The sequence below is a fragment of the Papaver somniferum genome, chromosome 11 (genome assembly GCF_003573695.1).
Source record: "Papaver somniferum cultivar HN1 chromosome 11, ASM357369v1, whole genome shotgun sequence".
Lineage (NCBI taxonomy): Eukaryota > Viridiplantae > Streptophyta > Magnoliopsida > Ranunculales > Papaveraceae > Papaver > Papaver somniferum.
This window is the reverse complement of record NC_039368.1, coordinates 84,354,029-84,370,911: the sequence shown is the minus strand read 5'-3', so window position 1 is coordinate 84,370,911 and position 16,883 is coordinate 84,354,029. Positions and strand designations below refer to the sequence as shown.

The following is a 16,883-nucleotide window of genomic DNA, read 5'->3' as shown; positions in this document are numbered from 1 at the left end:
GGACGAGATTATTTCGCTCCAAGAGGATTATCTCCCATACCTTAGCATGAAATGCTATGCCCTATTAATAAGTACTACTAAAGACATAGGAGAACATTTATCATGCGGAACATTTACAAAAAATCCTTACAGGTTTCTCTAGTTTCTTATGTTTTGCGGCAACAGAAAGTAATTTTTTCCCAAATTCTGGACGAGATTATTTCGCTCCAGGCGGATTATCTTCCATACCTTAGCATTAAATGGTATTACCTCTTAACAAGTCCTAGTAAAGACATAGGCGAACATTTATCATGGGAACATTTCTCAAAAATCCATACAGGTTTCTCTAGTTTCTGATGTTTGCGGCAACAGAAAGTGACTTTTTCCCAAATTCTAGACGAGATTATCTCGCTCCAGGAGGATTATCTCCCATACCTTAGCATGAAATGGTATTCCCTCTTAACAAGTCCTCGTAAAGACATAGGCGAATATTTATCATGCAGAACATTTCTCAAAAATCCTTACAGGTTTCTCTAGTTTCTGATGTTTTGCGGCAACAGAAAGTGACTTTTTCCCAAATTCTGGACGAGATTATTTCGCTCCAGGAGGATTATCTCCCATACCTTAACATGAAATGGTATTCCATATTAACAAGTCCTAGTAAAGATATAGGCGAATATTTCTCATGGGGAACATTTCTTTAAAATCCTTATAGGTGTCTCCAGTTTCTGATGTTTTGCGGCAACAAAAAGTGACTTTTTCCCAAATTCTGGACGAGATTATTTCGCTTCAGGCGGATTATCTTCCATACCTTAGCACGAAATTCTATGACCTATTAACAAGTACTACTAAATACATAGGCGAATATTTCTCATGCAGAACATTTCTCAAAAATCCTTACAGGTTTCTCTAATTTCTGATGTTTTGCGGCAACAGAAAGTGACTTTTTCCCAAATTCTGGACGAGATTATTTCGCTCCAGGCGGATTATATCCCATACCTTAGCATGAAATGGTATTACCTCTTAACAAGTCCTAGTAAAGACATAGGCGAATATTTCTCATGGGGAACATTTCTCCAAAATCCTTACAGGTTTCTCTAGTTTCTGATGTTTTGCGGCAACAGAAAGTGACTTTTTCCCAAATTCTGGACGGGATTATTTCGCTCCAGGCAGATTATCTCCCATACCTTAGCACGAAATGCTATGCCCTCTTAAAAAGTACTAGTAAAGACATAGGAGAACATTTATCATGCGGAACATTTCTCCAAATTCCTTACAGGTTTCTCTAGTTTCAGATGTTTTGCGGCAACAGAAAGTGACTTTTTCCCAAATTCTGGACGAGATTATTTCGCTCCAAGAGGATTATCTCCCATACCTTAGCATGAAATGGTATTCCCTCTTAACAAGTACTAGTAAATACATAGGCGAATATTTATCATGCGGAACATTTCTTTAAAATCCTTATAGGTGTCTCCAGTTTCTGATGTTTTGCGGCAACAAAAAGTGACTTTTTCCCAAATTCTGGACGAGACTATTTCGCTTCAGGCGGATTATCTTCCATACCTTAGCACGAAATGCTATGACCTATTAACAAGTACTACTAAAGACATAGGCGAATATTTCTCATGCGGAACATTTCTCAAAAATCCTTACAGGTTTCTCTAATTTCTTATGTTTTGCGGCAACAGAAAGTGACTTTTTCCCAAATTCTGGACGAGATTATTTCGCTTCAGGCGGATAATCTCCCATACCTTAGCATGAAATGCTATGACCTCTTAACAAGTACTAGTAAAGACATAGGCGAATAATTCTCATGAGGAACATTTCTCCAAAATCGAACATTTCTCAAAAATCTTTACAGGTTTCTCTAGTTTCTGATGTTTTGCGGCAACAGAAAGTGACTTTTTCCCAAATTCTGGACGAGATTATTTTGCTCCAGGTGGATTATCTCCCATTCCTTAGAATGAAATGCTATGCCCTCTTAACAAGTCCTACTAAAGACATAGGCGAACAATTCTCATGCGGAATATTTCTCCAAAATCCTTACAAGTTTCTCTAGTTTTTGATGTTTTGCGGCAACAAAAAGTGACTTTTTCCCAAATTCTGGACGAGATTATTTCGCTTCGGGCGGATTATCTCCCACACCTTAGCACGAAATGCTATGACCTATTAACAAGTACTAGTAAAGACATAGGAGAACATTTATCATGGGAACATTTCTCCAAAATCCTTACAGGTTTCTCTAGTTTCTGATGTTTTGCGGCAACAGAAAGTGACTTTACCCCAAATTCTAGACGAGATTATTTCGCTCCAGGCGGATTATCTCCCATACCTTAGCATGAAATGGTATTCCCTCTTTACATGTCCTAGTAAAGACATAGGCGAATATTTCTCATGGGGAACATTTCTCCAAAATCCTTATAGGTTTCTCTAGTTTCTGATGTTTTGCGGCAACAAAAATTGACTTTTTCCCAAATTCTGGACGAGATTATTTCGCTCCAGGAGGATTATCTCCCATACCTTAGCATGAAATGGTATTCCCTCTTTACATGTCCTAGTAAAGACATAGGCGAATATTTCTCATGGGGAACATTTCTCCAAAATCCTTATAGGTTTTTCTAGTTTCTGATGTTTTGCGGCAACAGAAAGTGACTTTTTCCCAAATTCTGGACGAGATTATTTCGCTCCAGGAATATTATCTCCCATACCTTAGCACGAAATGCTATACCCTATTAACAAGTACTACTAAAGACATAGGAGAACATTTATCATGCGGAACATTTCTAAAAAATCCTTACAGGTTTATCTAGTTTCTTATGTTTTGCGGCAACAGAAAGTAATTTTTTCCCAAATTCTGGACGAGATTATTTCGCTCCAGGCGGATTATCTTCCATACCTTAGCATGAAATGGTATTACCTCTTAACAAGTCCTAGTAAATACATAGGCGAACATTTCTCATGGGAACATTTCTCAAAAATCCATACAGGTTTCTCTAGTTTTTGATGTTTGCGGCAACAGAAAGTGACTTTTTCCCAAATTCTAGACGAGATTATCTCGCTCCAGGAGGATTATCTCCCATACCTTAGCATGAAATGGTATTCCCTCTTAACAAGTCCTAGTAAAGACATAGGCGAATATTTATCATGGGGAACATTTCTCCAAAATCCTTACAGGTTTCTCTAGTTTCTGATGTTTTGCGGCAACAGAAAGTGACTTTTTCCCAAATTCTAGACGAGATTATCTCGCTCCAGGAGGATTATCTCCCATACCTTAACATTAAATGGTATTTCCTCTTAACAAGTCCTAGTAAAGACATAGGCGAAAATTTCTCATGGGAACATTTCTCAAAAATCCTTACAGGTTTCTCTAGTTTCTGATGTTTGCGACAACAGAAAGTGACTTTTTCCCAAATTCTAGACGAGATTATCTCGCTCCAGGAGGATTATCTCCCATACCTTAGCATTAAATGGTAATCCCTCTTAACAAGTCCTAGTAAATACATAGGAGAATATTTTTCATGGGGAACATTTCTCCAAAATACTTACAGGTTTCTCTAGTTTCTGATGTTTTGCGACAACAGAAAGTGACTTTTTCCCAAATTCTGGACGAGATTATTTCGCTCCAGGCAGATTATCTCCCATACCTTAGCACGAAATGCTATGCCCTCCTAAAAAGTACTAGTAAAGACATAGGAGAACATTTATCATGCGGAACATTTCTCAAAAATCCTTACAGGTTTCTCTAGTTTCTGATGTTTTGCGGCAACACAAAGTGACTTTTTCCCAAATTCTAGACGAGATTATTTCGCTCCAGGAGGATTATCTCCCATACCTTAGCATGAAATAGTATTCCCTCTTAACAAGTCCTAGTAAAGACATAGGCGAATATTTCTCAGGGGGAACATTTCTCCAAAATCCTTATAGGTGTCTCTTGTTTCTGATGTTTTGCGGCAACAAAAAGTGACTTTTTACCAAATTCTGGACGAGATTATTTCTCTTCAGGCGTATTATCTTCCATACCTTAGCACGAAATGCTATGACCTCTTAACAAGTACTACTAAAGACATAGGCGAATATTTCTCATGCAGAACATTTCTCCAAAATCCTTACAGGTTTCTCTAGTTTCTGATGTTTTGCGGCAACAGAAAGTGACTTTTCCCAAATTCTGGACGAGATTATTTCGCTCCAAGCAGATTATCTCCCATACCTCAGCACGAAATGCTATGCCCTCCTAAAAAGTACTAGTAAAGACATAGGAGAACATTTATCATGCGGAACATTTCTCCAAAATCCTTACAGGTTTCTCTAGTTTCTGAAGTTTTGCGGCAACAGAAAGTGACTTTTTCCCAAATTCTGGACGAGATTATTTCGCTCCAGGAGGATTATCTCCCATACCTTAGCATGAAGTGGTATTCCCTCTTAACAAGTCCTGGTAAAGACATAGGCGAATATTTCTCATGGGGAATATTTCTCCAAAATCCTTATAGGTGTCTCCAGTTTCTGATGTTTTGCGGCAACAAAAAGTGACTTTTTCCCAAATTCTGGACGAGATTATTTCGCTTCGGGCGGATTATCTTCCATACCTTAGCACGAAATGCTATGACCTCTTAACAAGTACTACTAAAGACATAGGCAAATATTTCTCATGCGGAACATTTCTCCAAAATCCTTACAGGTTTCTCTAATTTCTGATGTTTTGCTGCAACAGAAAGTGACTTTTTCCAAAATTCTGGACAAGATTATTTCGCTTCAGGCGGATTATCTCCCATACCTTAGCACGAAATGCTATGACCTCTTAACAAGTACTAGTAAAGACATAGGAGAATAATTCTCATGAGGAACATTTCTCCAAAATCGAACATTTCTCAAAAATCCTTACAGGTTTCTCTAGTTTCTGATGTTTTGCGGTAACAGAAAGTTACTTTTTCCCAAATTCTGGACGAGATTATTTTCCTCCAGGTGGATTATCTCCCATTCTATAGAATGAAATGCTATTCCCTCTTAACAAGTCCTACTAAAGACATAGGCGAACAATTCTCATGAGGAACATTTCTCCAAAATCCTTACAGGTTTCTCTAGTTTTTGATGTTTTGCGGCAACAAAAAGTGACTTTTTCCCAAATTCTGGACGAGATTATTTCGCTTCGGGCGGATTATCTCCCACACCTTAGCACGAAATGCTATGACCTCTTAACAAGTACTAGTAAAGACATAGGAGAACATTTATCATGGGAACATTTCTCCAAAATCCTTACAGGTTTCTCTAGTTTCTGATGTTTTGCGGCAACAGAAAGTGACTTTTTCCCAAATTCTGGACGAGATTATTTCGCTTCAGGCAGATTATCTCCCAGACCTTAGCACGAAATGCTATGACCTCTTAACAAGTACTAGTAAAGACATAAGAGAACATTTATCATGGGAACATTTCTCCAAAATTCTTACAGGTTTCTCTAGTTTCTGATGTTTTGCGGCAACAAAAAGTGATTTTTCCCCAAATTCTGGACGAGATTATTTCGCTCCAGGCGGATTATCTCCCATACCTTAACATGAAATGGTATGCCCTCTTAACAAGTCCTAGTAAAGACATAGGCGAAAATTTTTCACGGGGAACATTTCTCCAAAATCCTTACAGGTTTCTCTAGTTTCTGATGTTTTGCGGCAACAGAAAGTGACTTTTCCCAAATTCTGGACGAGATTATTTCGCTCCAAGCAGATTATCTCCCATACCTCAGCACGAAATGCTATGCCCTCCTAAAAAGTACTAGTAAAGACATAGGAGAACATTTATCATGCGAAACATTTCTCCAAAATCCTTACAGGTTTCTCTAGTTTCTGATGTTTTGCGGCAACAGAAAGTGACTTTTTCCCAAATTCTGGACGAGATTATTTCGCTCCAGGAGGATTATCTCCCATACCTTAGCATGAAGTGGTATTCCCTATTAACAAGTCCTGGTAAAGACATAGGCGAATATTTCTCATGGGGAACATATCTCCAAAATCCTTATAGGTGTCTCCAGTTTCTGATGTTTTGCGGCAACAAAAAGTGACTTTTTCCCAAATTCTGGACGAGATTATTTCGCTTCGGGCGGATTATCTTCCATACCTTAGCACGAAATGCTATGACCTCTTAACAAGTACTACTAAAGACATAGGCGAATATTTCTCATGCGGAACATTTCTCCAAAATCCTTACAGGTTTCTCAAATTTCTGATGTTTTGCGGCAACAGAAAGTGACTTTTTCCAAAATTCTGGACAAGATTATTTCGCTTCAGGCGGATTATCTCCCATACCTTAGCACGAAATGCTATGACCTCTTAACAAGTACTAGTAAAGACATAGGAGAATAATTCTCATGAGGAACATTTCTCCAAAATCGAACATTTCCCAAAAATCCTTACAGGTTTCTCTAGTTTCTGATGTTTTGCGGCAACAGAAAGTTACTTTTTCCCAAATTCTGGACGAGATTATTTTCCTCCAGGTGGATTATCTCCCATTCCATAGAATGAAATGCTATACCCTCTTAACAAGTCCTACTAAAGACATAGGCGAACAATTCTCATGAGGAACATTTCTCCAAAATCCTTACAGGTTTCTCTAGTTTTTGATGTTTTGCGGCAACAAAAAGTGACTTTTTCCCAAATTCTGGACGAGATTATTTTGCTTCGGGCGGATTATCTCCCACACCTTAGCACGAAATGCTATGACCTCTTAACAAGTACTAGTAAAGACATAGGAGAACATTTATCATGGGAACATTTCTCCAAAATCCTTACAGGTTTCTCTAGTTTCTGATGTTTTGCGGCAACAGAAAGTGACTTTTTCCCAAATTCTGGACGAGATTATTTCGCTTCAGGCAGATTATCTCCCACACCTTAGCACGAAATGCTATGACCTCTTAACAAGTACTAATAACGACATAAGAGAACATTTATCATGGGAACATTTCTCCAAAATTCTTACAGGTTTCTCTAGTTTCTGATGTTTTGCAATAACAAAAAGTGACTCTTCCCCAAATTCTGGACGAGATTATTTCGCTCCAGGCGGATTATCTCCCATACCTTAACATGAAATGGTATGCACTTTTAACAAGTCCTAGTAAAGACATAGGCGAAAATTTCTCATGATGAACATTTCTCTAAAATCCTTACAGGTTTCTCTAGTTTCTGATGTTTTGCGGCAACAGAAAGTGTCTTTTCCCCAAAATCTGGACGAGATTATTTCGCTCCAGGTGGATTATCTCCCATACCTTAGCATGAAATGGTATGCCATCTTAACAAGTCCTAGTAAAGACATAGGCGAACATTTCTCATGCGGAACATTTCTCTAAAATCCTTACAGGTTTCTCTAGTTTCTGATGTTTTGCAGCAACAGAAAGTGACTTTTTCCCAAATTCTGGACGAGATTATTTTGCTCCAGGAGGATTATCTCCCATACCTTAGCATGAAATTGTATTCCCTCTTAAAAAGTACTAGTAAAGACATAGGAGAATATTTCTCATGGGAACATTTCTCCAAAATCCTCACTGGTTTCTCTAGTTTCTGATGTTTTGTGGCAACAGAAAGTGACTTTGGCGTAAATTCTGGACGAGATTATTTCACTTAGGGCGGATTATCTCCCATACCTTAGCACGAAATGCTATACCCTCTTAACAGGTACTAGTAAAGACATGGGAGAACATTTCTCATGAGGAACATTTTTCCAAAATCCTTACATGTTTCTCTAGTTTCTGATGTTTTGCGGCAACAGAAAGTGACTTTTCCCCAAATTCTGGACGAGATTATTTCGCTCCAGGAGGATTATCTCCCATACCATAGCACGAAATGCTATGCCCTCTTAAAATCTCCTAGTAAAGACATAGGCGAACATTTCTCATGGGAACATTTCTCAAAAATCCTTACAGGTTTCTCTAGTTTCTGAAGTTTTGCGGCAATAGAAAGTGACTTTTTCCCAAATTCTGGACCAGATTATTTCGCTCCAGGCAGATTATCTCCCATACCTTACCATGAAATTTATTCCCTCTTAACAAGTCCTAGTAAAGGCATAGGCGAACATTTCTCATGAGGAGCATTTCTCCAAAATCCTTACAGGTTTCTCTAGTTTCTGATGTTTTGCGGCAACATAAAGTGACTTTCTCCCAAAATCTGGACGAGATTATTTCGCTCCAGGCGGATTATCTCCCATTCCTTAGCATGAAATTCTATGCCCTCTTACAAAGTCCTACTAAAGACATAGGAGAACATTTCTCATACGGAACATTTTTCAAAAATCCTTACAGGTTTCTCTAGTTTCTGATGTTTTGCGGCAACAGAAAGTTACTTTTTCCCAAATTCTTGACGAGATTATTTCGCTCCAGGCGGATTATCTCCCATTATTTAGCATTAAATGCTATGCCCTCTTAACAAGTCCTACTAAAGACATAGGCGAACAATTCTCATGAGGAACATTTCTCCAAAATCCTTACAGGTTTCTCTAGTTTTTGATGTTTTGCGGCAACAAAAAGTGACTTTTTCCCAAATTCTGGACGAGATTATTTCGCTTCGGGCGGATTATCTCCCACACCTTAGCACGAAATGCTATGACCTCTTAACAAGTACTAGTAAAGACATAGGATAACATTTATCATGGGAACATTTCTCCAAAATCGTTACAGGTTTCTCTAGTTTCTGATGTTTTGCGGCAACAGAAAGTGACTTTTTCCCAAATTCTGGACGAGATTATTTCGCTTCAGGCAGATTATCTCCCACACCTTAGCACGAAATGCTATGATCTCTTAACAAGTACTAGTAACGACATAAGAGAACATTTATCATGGGAAAATTTCTCCAAAATTCTTACAGGTTTCTCTAGTTTCTGATGTTTTGCGGCTACAAAAAGTGACTTTTCCCCAAATTCTGGACGAGATTATTTCGCTCCAGGCGGATTATATCCCATACCTTAACATGAAATGGTATTCCCTCTTAACAAGTCCTAGTAAAGACATAGGTGAAAATTTCTCATGTGGAACATTTCTCTAAAATCCTTACCGGTTTCTCTAGTTTCTGATGTTTTGCGGCAACAGAAAGTGTCTTTTCCCCAAATTCTGGACGAGATTATTTCGCTCCAGGCGGATTAACTCCCATACCTTAGCATGAAATGGTATGCCATCTTAACAAGTCCTAGTAAAGACATAGGCGAACATTTCTCATGCGGAACATTTCTCTAAAATCCTTACAGGCTTCTCTAGTTTCTGATGTTTTGCAGCAACAGAAAGTGACTTTTTCCCAAATTCTGGACGAGATTATTTTGCTCCAGGAGGATTATCTCCCATACCTTAGCATGAAATTGTATTCCCTATGAAAAAGTACTAGTAATGACATAGGAGAATATTTCTCATGGGAACATTTCTCCAAAATCCTCACTGGTTTCTCTAGTTTCTGATGTTTTGTGGCAACAGAAAGTGACTTTGGCGTAAATTCTGGACGAGATTATTTCGCTTAGGGAGGATTATCTCCCATACCTTAGCACGAAATGCTATACCCTCGTAACAGGTACTAGTAAAGACATGGGAGAACATTTCTCATGAGGAACATTTTTCCAAAATCCTTACATGTTTCTCTAGTTTCTGATGTTTTGCGGCAACAGAAAGTGACTTTTCCCCAAATTCTGGACGAGATTATTTCGCTCCAGGAGGATTATCTCCCATACCATAGCACGAAATGCTATGCCCTCTTAAAATCTCCTAGTAAAGACATAGGCGAACATTTCTCATGGGAACATTTCTCAAAAATCCTTACAGGTTTCTCTAGTTTCTGAAGTTTTGCGGCAATAGAAAGTGACTTTTTCCCAAATTCTGGACCAGATTATTTCGCTCCAGGCAGATTATCTCCCATACCTTACCATGAAATTTATTCCCTCTTAACAAGTCCTAGTAAAGGCATAGGCGAACATTTCTCATGAGGAGCATTTCTCCAAAATCCTTACAGGTTTCTCTAGTTTCTGATGTTTTGCGGCAATATAAAGTGACTTTCTCCCAAAATCTGGACGAGATTATTTCGCTCCAGGCGGATTATCTCCCATTCCTTAGCATGAAATTCTATGCCCTCTTAAAAAGTCCTACTAAAGACATAGGAGAACATTTCTCATACGGAACATTTTTCCAAAATCCTTACAGGTTTCTCTAGTTTCTGATGTTTTGCGGAACATAAAGTGACTTTCTCCCAAAATATGGACGAGATTATTTCTCTCCAGGAGGATTATCTCCCATTATTTAGCATGAAATGCTATGCCCTCTTAAAAGTCCTACTAAAGACATAGGCAAACAATTCTCATGCGGAACATTTCTCCAAAATCCTTACAGGTTTCTCTAGTTTTTGATGTTTTGCGGCAACAAAAAGTGACTTTTTCCCAAATTCTGGACGAGATTATTTCGCTTCGGGCGGATTATCTCCCACACCTTAGCACGAAATGCTATGACCTCTTAACAAGTACTAGTAAAGACATAGGAGAACATTTATCATGGGAACATTTCTCCAAAATCGTTACAGGTTTCTCTAGTTTCTGATGTTTTGCGGCAACAGAAAGTGACTTTTTCCCAAATTCTGGACGAGATTATTTCGCTTCAGGCAGATTATCTCCCACACCTTAGCACGAAATGCTATGACCTCTTAACAAGTACTAGTAAAGACATAAGAGAACATTTATCATGGGAACATTTCTCCAAAATCCTTACAGGTTTCTCTAGTTTCTGATGTTTTGCGACAACAGAAAGTGACTTTTTCCCAAATTCTGGACGAGATTATTTCGCTCCAGGCGGATTATCTCCCATAACTTAACATGAAATGGTATGCCCTCTTAACAAGTCCTAGTAAAGACATAGGCGAAAATTTCTCATGAGGAACATTTCTCTAAAATCCTTACAGGTTTCTCTAGTTTCTGATGTTTTGCGGCAACAGAAAGTGTCTTTTCCCCAAATTCTGGACGAGATTATTTCGCTCCAGGCGGATTATCTCCCATACCTTAGCATGAAATGGTATTCCATCTTAACAAGTCCTAGTAAAGACATAGGCGAACATTTCTCATGCGGAACATTTCTCTAAAATCCTTACAGGTTTCTCTAGTTTCTGATGTTTTGCAGCAACAGAAAGTGACTTTTTCCCAAATTCTGGACGAGATTATTTTGCTCCAGGAGGATTATCTCCCATACCTTAGCATGAAATTGTATTCCCTCTTAAAAAGTACTAGTAAAGACATATGAGAATATTTTTCATGGGAACATTTCTCCAAAATCCTCACTGGTTTCTCTAGTTTCTGATGTTTTGTGGCAACAGAAAGTGACTTTGGCGTAAATTCTGGACGAGATTATTTCACTTAGGGCGGATTATCTCCCATACCTTAGCACGAAATGCTATACCCTCTTATCAGGTACTAGTAAAGACATGGGAGAACATTTCTCATGAGGAACATTTCTCCAAAATCCTTACAGGTTTCTCTAGTTTCTGATGTTTTGCGGCAACAGAAAGTGACTTTTTCCCAAATTCTGGACGAGATTATTTCGCTCCAGGAGGATTGTCTCCCATACCATAGCACGAAATGCTATGCCCTATTAAAATCTCCTAGTAAAGACATAGGCGAACATTTCTCATGGGAACATTTCTCAAAAATCCTTACAGGTTTCTCTAGTTTCTGAAGTTTTGCGGCAATAGAAAATGACTTTTTCCCAAATTCTGGACCAGATTATTTCGCTCCAGGCAGATTATCTCCCATACCTTACCATGAAATTTATGCCCTCTTAACAAGTCCTAGTAAAGGCATAGGCGAACATTTCTCATGAGGAGCATTTCTCCAAAATCCTTACAGGTTTCTCTAGTTTCTGATGTTTTGCGGCAACATAAAGTGACTTTCTCCCAAAATCTGGACGAGATTATTTCGCTCCAGGCGGATTATCTCCCATTCCTTAGCATGAAATTCTATGCCCTCTTAAAAAGTCCTACTAATGACATAGGAGAACATTTCTCATACGGAACATTTTTCCAAAATCCTTACAGGTTTCTCTAGTCTCTGATGTTTTGTGGCAACATAAAGTGACTTTCTCCCAAAATATGGACGAGATTATTTCACTCCAGGCGGATTATCTCCCATTATTTAGCATGAAATGCTATGCCCTCTTAACAAGTCCTAGTAAATACATAGACGTTTCTCATGAGGAACATTTCTCCAAAATCCTTACAGGTTTCTCTAGTTTCTGATGTTTTGCGACAACAGAAAGTGACTTTTTCCCAAATTCTGGACGAGATTATTTCGCTCCAGGCGGATTATCTCCCATACCTTAGCACGGAATGCTATGCCCTCTTAACAAGTCCTAGTAAAGACATAGGAGAACATTTCTCATGAGGAACATTTCTCCAAAATCCTTACAGGTTTCTCTAGTTTCTGATGTTTTGCGGCAATAGAATGTGACTTTTTCCCAAATTCTGGACTAGATTATTTCGCTCCAGGCGGATTATCTCCCTTACCTTAGCATGAAATGCTATGCCCTCTTAACAAGACCTAGTAAAGACATAGGCAAACATTTCTCATGACCACTCGGTTTTTGCCTCACTAGTCGGTTTAGATAAACATTTGTCACCCTATTAAGAGAAAGTTTTTCAACCTCATCGATTGCAGTGATGGTGAGTCTCATTGGATTTGATCAAATTTGACGCTACTATGGGCGGTGCAGAGGCCCACCTCCCCAAACATCACTCGTACACTCATTGGAACGAGGGAGTGCTCGACAGTCTTCATTAAGAGACACATGGTCAGCCGCTTGTGAAAAAGCTTGTGCTCGACGGCACATGATTAGCCGTTTGAATGAACTTTTCACCGACGCCTCGTGGATAAATTTTTTATCCCATGAGCCACATGATCAGTCTCGTAGGTGATTTTTTCTTTTCAAACGGCACATGATCAATCTCTTGGGTGAAAAACACTCTTTCACCGAGTCTATTCGTGGTACAAAAAACACTCATTTACTCGGTCACTCGCTCGAACTGGTGGCGAAATGGTGCCCTTGCTCTAGCAGACATTCCGGTTCATCACGTGGCTTTGTCAAGTCGCACTGGGCTTGCACGTAGGCTAATAGACTTTTATAAGCCTTTGACACTTCGGTATTCGGGTATTTATTTTCCCTGCGCGTTAAATTTTCTTCTTCGGCCGATTCCGATAAATTGATTAGTTACTTAGGTTCTCAGTAAGTTGAGAGATGGAATTGCATCACCTGTTCAAAGACAAGAGATTCTGGTTTTCGTCTATCTTAATTGCTTGGGCTGCTGGTCTCCAGGTACTAAATTCATAAACCCTAAAACCCCTAATTTCTAATTTTCCAATGTTCTTCGTTGGGTTTACTAATTCATCCCTTTATTGTTTGTACAGGGTCATATGATGTGGTTACAAAGGCAAGATAATTTCAAGAAGAAATTTGGAGAGCAAAATCAAAATGTTGATGAGGATAATAATAAAGTTAAGGACAAGGAGGAGAAAGTTACATTTGATTTCTAATAGCCTCTCCCCAATTTGGGTTTACTGGGTATGTCTTGTGTTCAATATGATAAATGTGGGTTCAATACATTAGATTTTTAAGAATGTTGTTACTTAGTCTATAATTGTTGATCTCCTCAAAATCATGCAAATGGAACACTAGAATGATATTCAATGCACACTTTTGATTAGACTTGTTATGGATAGCAATGAATTTTGGATATCGATTAAAGTTAGAGAAATTGAGATCTTTTTTGACATTTTTTGGTCAGAGCATGTAATTTTTTTAGCTAATTTTAGATGCGCCAGAGAATTGTATGTACTTGAGGTCGAGTGAAACAGTGGGTATTATTGTTAGCTGGTTCTTATACAGAAATGACATTAATAGCGAAATGACTGAAATGAATAATTAAAGCCTGATAAGTAGATTGATATGCATATCCTTTCCAGTTAGAGAACTTAAGAAGAAACCCTTGTTAGGATTTCTTTTGTAGTCAATGATCTTGAATGGAACTTTCATGCCGACTGATTTCCGACTGTCCATGTGTTAAGTGAGTACTTCGGGTTTTGGGTGGATATAACAAATTGAAAAGTAGAATTATTGAATTTACCGCCAACAGCCACACACCGGGAAGATTGTCTCTCATTACACAATCAAACTTTAATAATAGTATTGAATTTACTTGAATTTACCTTATCTCTAAGTAATAGTCTCTCATTTCTCTAAGGGTCCTTAAGTTTATCTGTTGTCTGTTCTCTTTTGTGTTGTCTCAGTTAGATATTACACCATATGTAGTTCATTTACGAATTTCTGTGTAAATGCTTGAAGTCAAGGATTTGGGTATACTTGGAAAACCTTAGAAAAGTATTCGTAAGTATATATGATTTCCCCCTTATTAGATGGCAGCGTTGTTGCTTTCAATGAATTATGAGTAGTTGATGATGAGATTGACTCTCATTACTTAGAGATAAGGATTGTGGGAGTGTATTTGTTTGTGTCAATGAAGGACCCAGTCATTGCATATTCAGGGATGCCACAGATGTTGTGTAATTTTTGGTGAGTGGGTGTTTGTCATGTACCTAGCTAAGAAGAGGGTACCCCTTATCGTCTTTTATCAGCATTTAGTAGTGGTTATAATTATTAGTGGTAGATTGCATTAATTAGCTTAATTATGTAATTAATCTGTTAATTTCAGTTGTAATGATGTGTTGGGATATGAACGCATGAAATCCTGTTAGCCGTTAGCTGCTAGGTTAGATCGTGTCTTGCTTTATAAGCAAAAGGAGTCTGTAAGAACAGTTTATTCAATTAAGGCTGGTTCCTAGGAGCTGGAAGGCTTTGATCCTTGGATCAAAGATCAAAGAGGTTACCACTATCCATCTTGTTATTGTACATCAAGTTACATAACAATTGGTATCATCCAGTAGTTCCTGTGCGTACTCCGGAATGACGGGAGATCCTTCAGTGGTGGAAAAATGGGTAGAAATGAAGGGAAAGGTTGTACCAATAATGAGGATTTAGACAGCTGCATATGGTTGTATAGATTTCATATGGACAAGGCAGTGAAGAAATTGAGATCGATCTTGTTTATCAGGTGTACTGCTTCAAGTCAGCAGCCTCCTTTCAGAGTGAAAGAAGCCTCTGTAGATATTGGTGAATCTCCCAATTTTGAGTTGATCCCTTCTTATTTCTTTGAAGAAGATGATTCTTTAGAGGAGTTGATTCCTTCATTCGATGAAGAAAAGGAAGATTCAACCGCTGATGTAGTCAGCTCAATTCCATCCATGGCTGCGAATGTTCATGTTAAGGATTTTTCTGATTTCGTTAGTGATTATGAAATTTTAGTGTATGAGCTGCTTCATAAGATTGGGTACTATGGTGAGAAATTTGTTTATGAGCTTGTTCATAAACTTAGGTATAAATCAGCTATATTCTTCTGTGATTCAATTGTACTGCCTTTTGTTAACAAGGGTGACTATCTGCGTTACACGGAAACTTCACCAGTGTGCTCGTGTCCCGTGTCCATACATATGGACACAGATACTGACACTGAACGCCTCAGAAACGTCTGAGCAATTAAAAACTTACTACTATTTTGTTCAAACTTAAAATGTTTGTACACTAAACACACTGTGTGTTTGTCAACAAATGCTGCAAGTTAGTAAGCCCAAGTTACTGCCACGTGTGGTTTTAATTAAAGCTCAAGTTAGCAGCTAGCTACCACAAACATAAATATCTCAGTTTTAATCAAAATCTAACTAGGTGTCTGTTTATGAGAGTAGAACTTATAATATTTGATGAAATTATGAATGGACAATTAACATTGGAATAGTTTCATCATTTACATTTCGGCATATCTTGAAAAATTACTAATATTTCTATGCACACAGCCGTGTCCTCGTATCATGGATTTTTAAAATTGCCGTATTGGACACACGGAAACGTTTCCGTGTCGGACACCCGTGGCAGTTTCCATGTAACGCAGGTGACTGGTGATAGTGGTAAGATGTTCATGAAAATGTCGCAGAGAAACAAAATATTAGTAAGTTCTTTAACCTCTCTGGTGAACAAGTACTATTTGGAATTTGTTAATGAGCTTGTTTTCAAACATGGGTTCCCATTAGAATTGCTTTTTGAGGGCTGGATTGTGTTTGTGTTGGTGAAAGAGGTTGAGAGTCGTGATGCTTGCAAGTTGTTGGATAAAAGGCTGCAGCAAGGTAAAGTTTTCTGGACTGTTTTTCTACTTCAAATGACCAAGGAAGGTGCTTATGGCAATGCTCAAGACCTATGTGATCAGATGCATCATACTGGAAATTGGAGTGGTGATATATGGTCTCTAATTTTGCAGCTGAGGTGTTGGTTACTTCATAAAGTGGTAAGTCATTTTGCAATATATGGGAATGAAGAGATACAGAAGCTTTTCGACAAAATGACAGATCATGTAGCTTGGAGTCTGCGTAAATGTGTTGGGTGGAAGACTCCCTTAGAAGAGCTTATTGATACTTCCAGATTATTCTTCCTTCAATTTTCACAGTGATGAATGGTCATATTTAACTCTCAGGAATCAGGTTCTTGCATGTTTTATGGCGTACATCTGAAGTCTATCAGAGTATTTCAATTCGTGAGAGCATTATAATGACAATCTTATGTTCAATTTGGAGCTGTTGGCAGTCGTTTTATTGTGCTCGGTATTTTAGTTCTGGTTGCAACCAACTGATGGGCGTATATAAATGCGATTACACTCAATATTCTCAACTGTGTTACAAGTATATGTGGGGAATTGCATGTCAAACCGAGTATGCTTCACATTCCCAATGTATTCATGATGTTAGTCCTGTTGATGTGGAAATTCAGATTGGTCTCAACAAGTTTATGGAGTTTGGGTAAGGCAGTGGTATTAAATGGCTTT

The 16,883-nt window shown here is 38.3% G+C and overlaps 1 long non-coding RNA gene across 1 annotated transcript; it reads left to right on the top strand.

Moving 5' to 3' along the window:
* Window positions 1-13,107: 13,107 nt before the first annotated feature.
* Window positions 13,108-13,683, top strand: LOC113320275. The gene is made up of 2 exons (XR_003346008.1): window positions 13,108-13,276; window positions 13,369-13,683. It is a non-coding gene; the product is annotated as an uncharacterized LOC113320275 (long non-coding RNA).
* The last annotated feature ends 3,200 nt before the right edge of the window (window positions 13,684-16,883 follow it).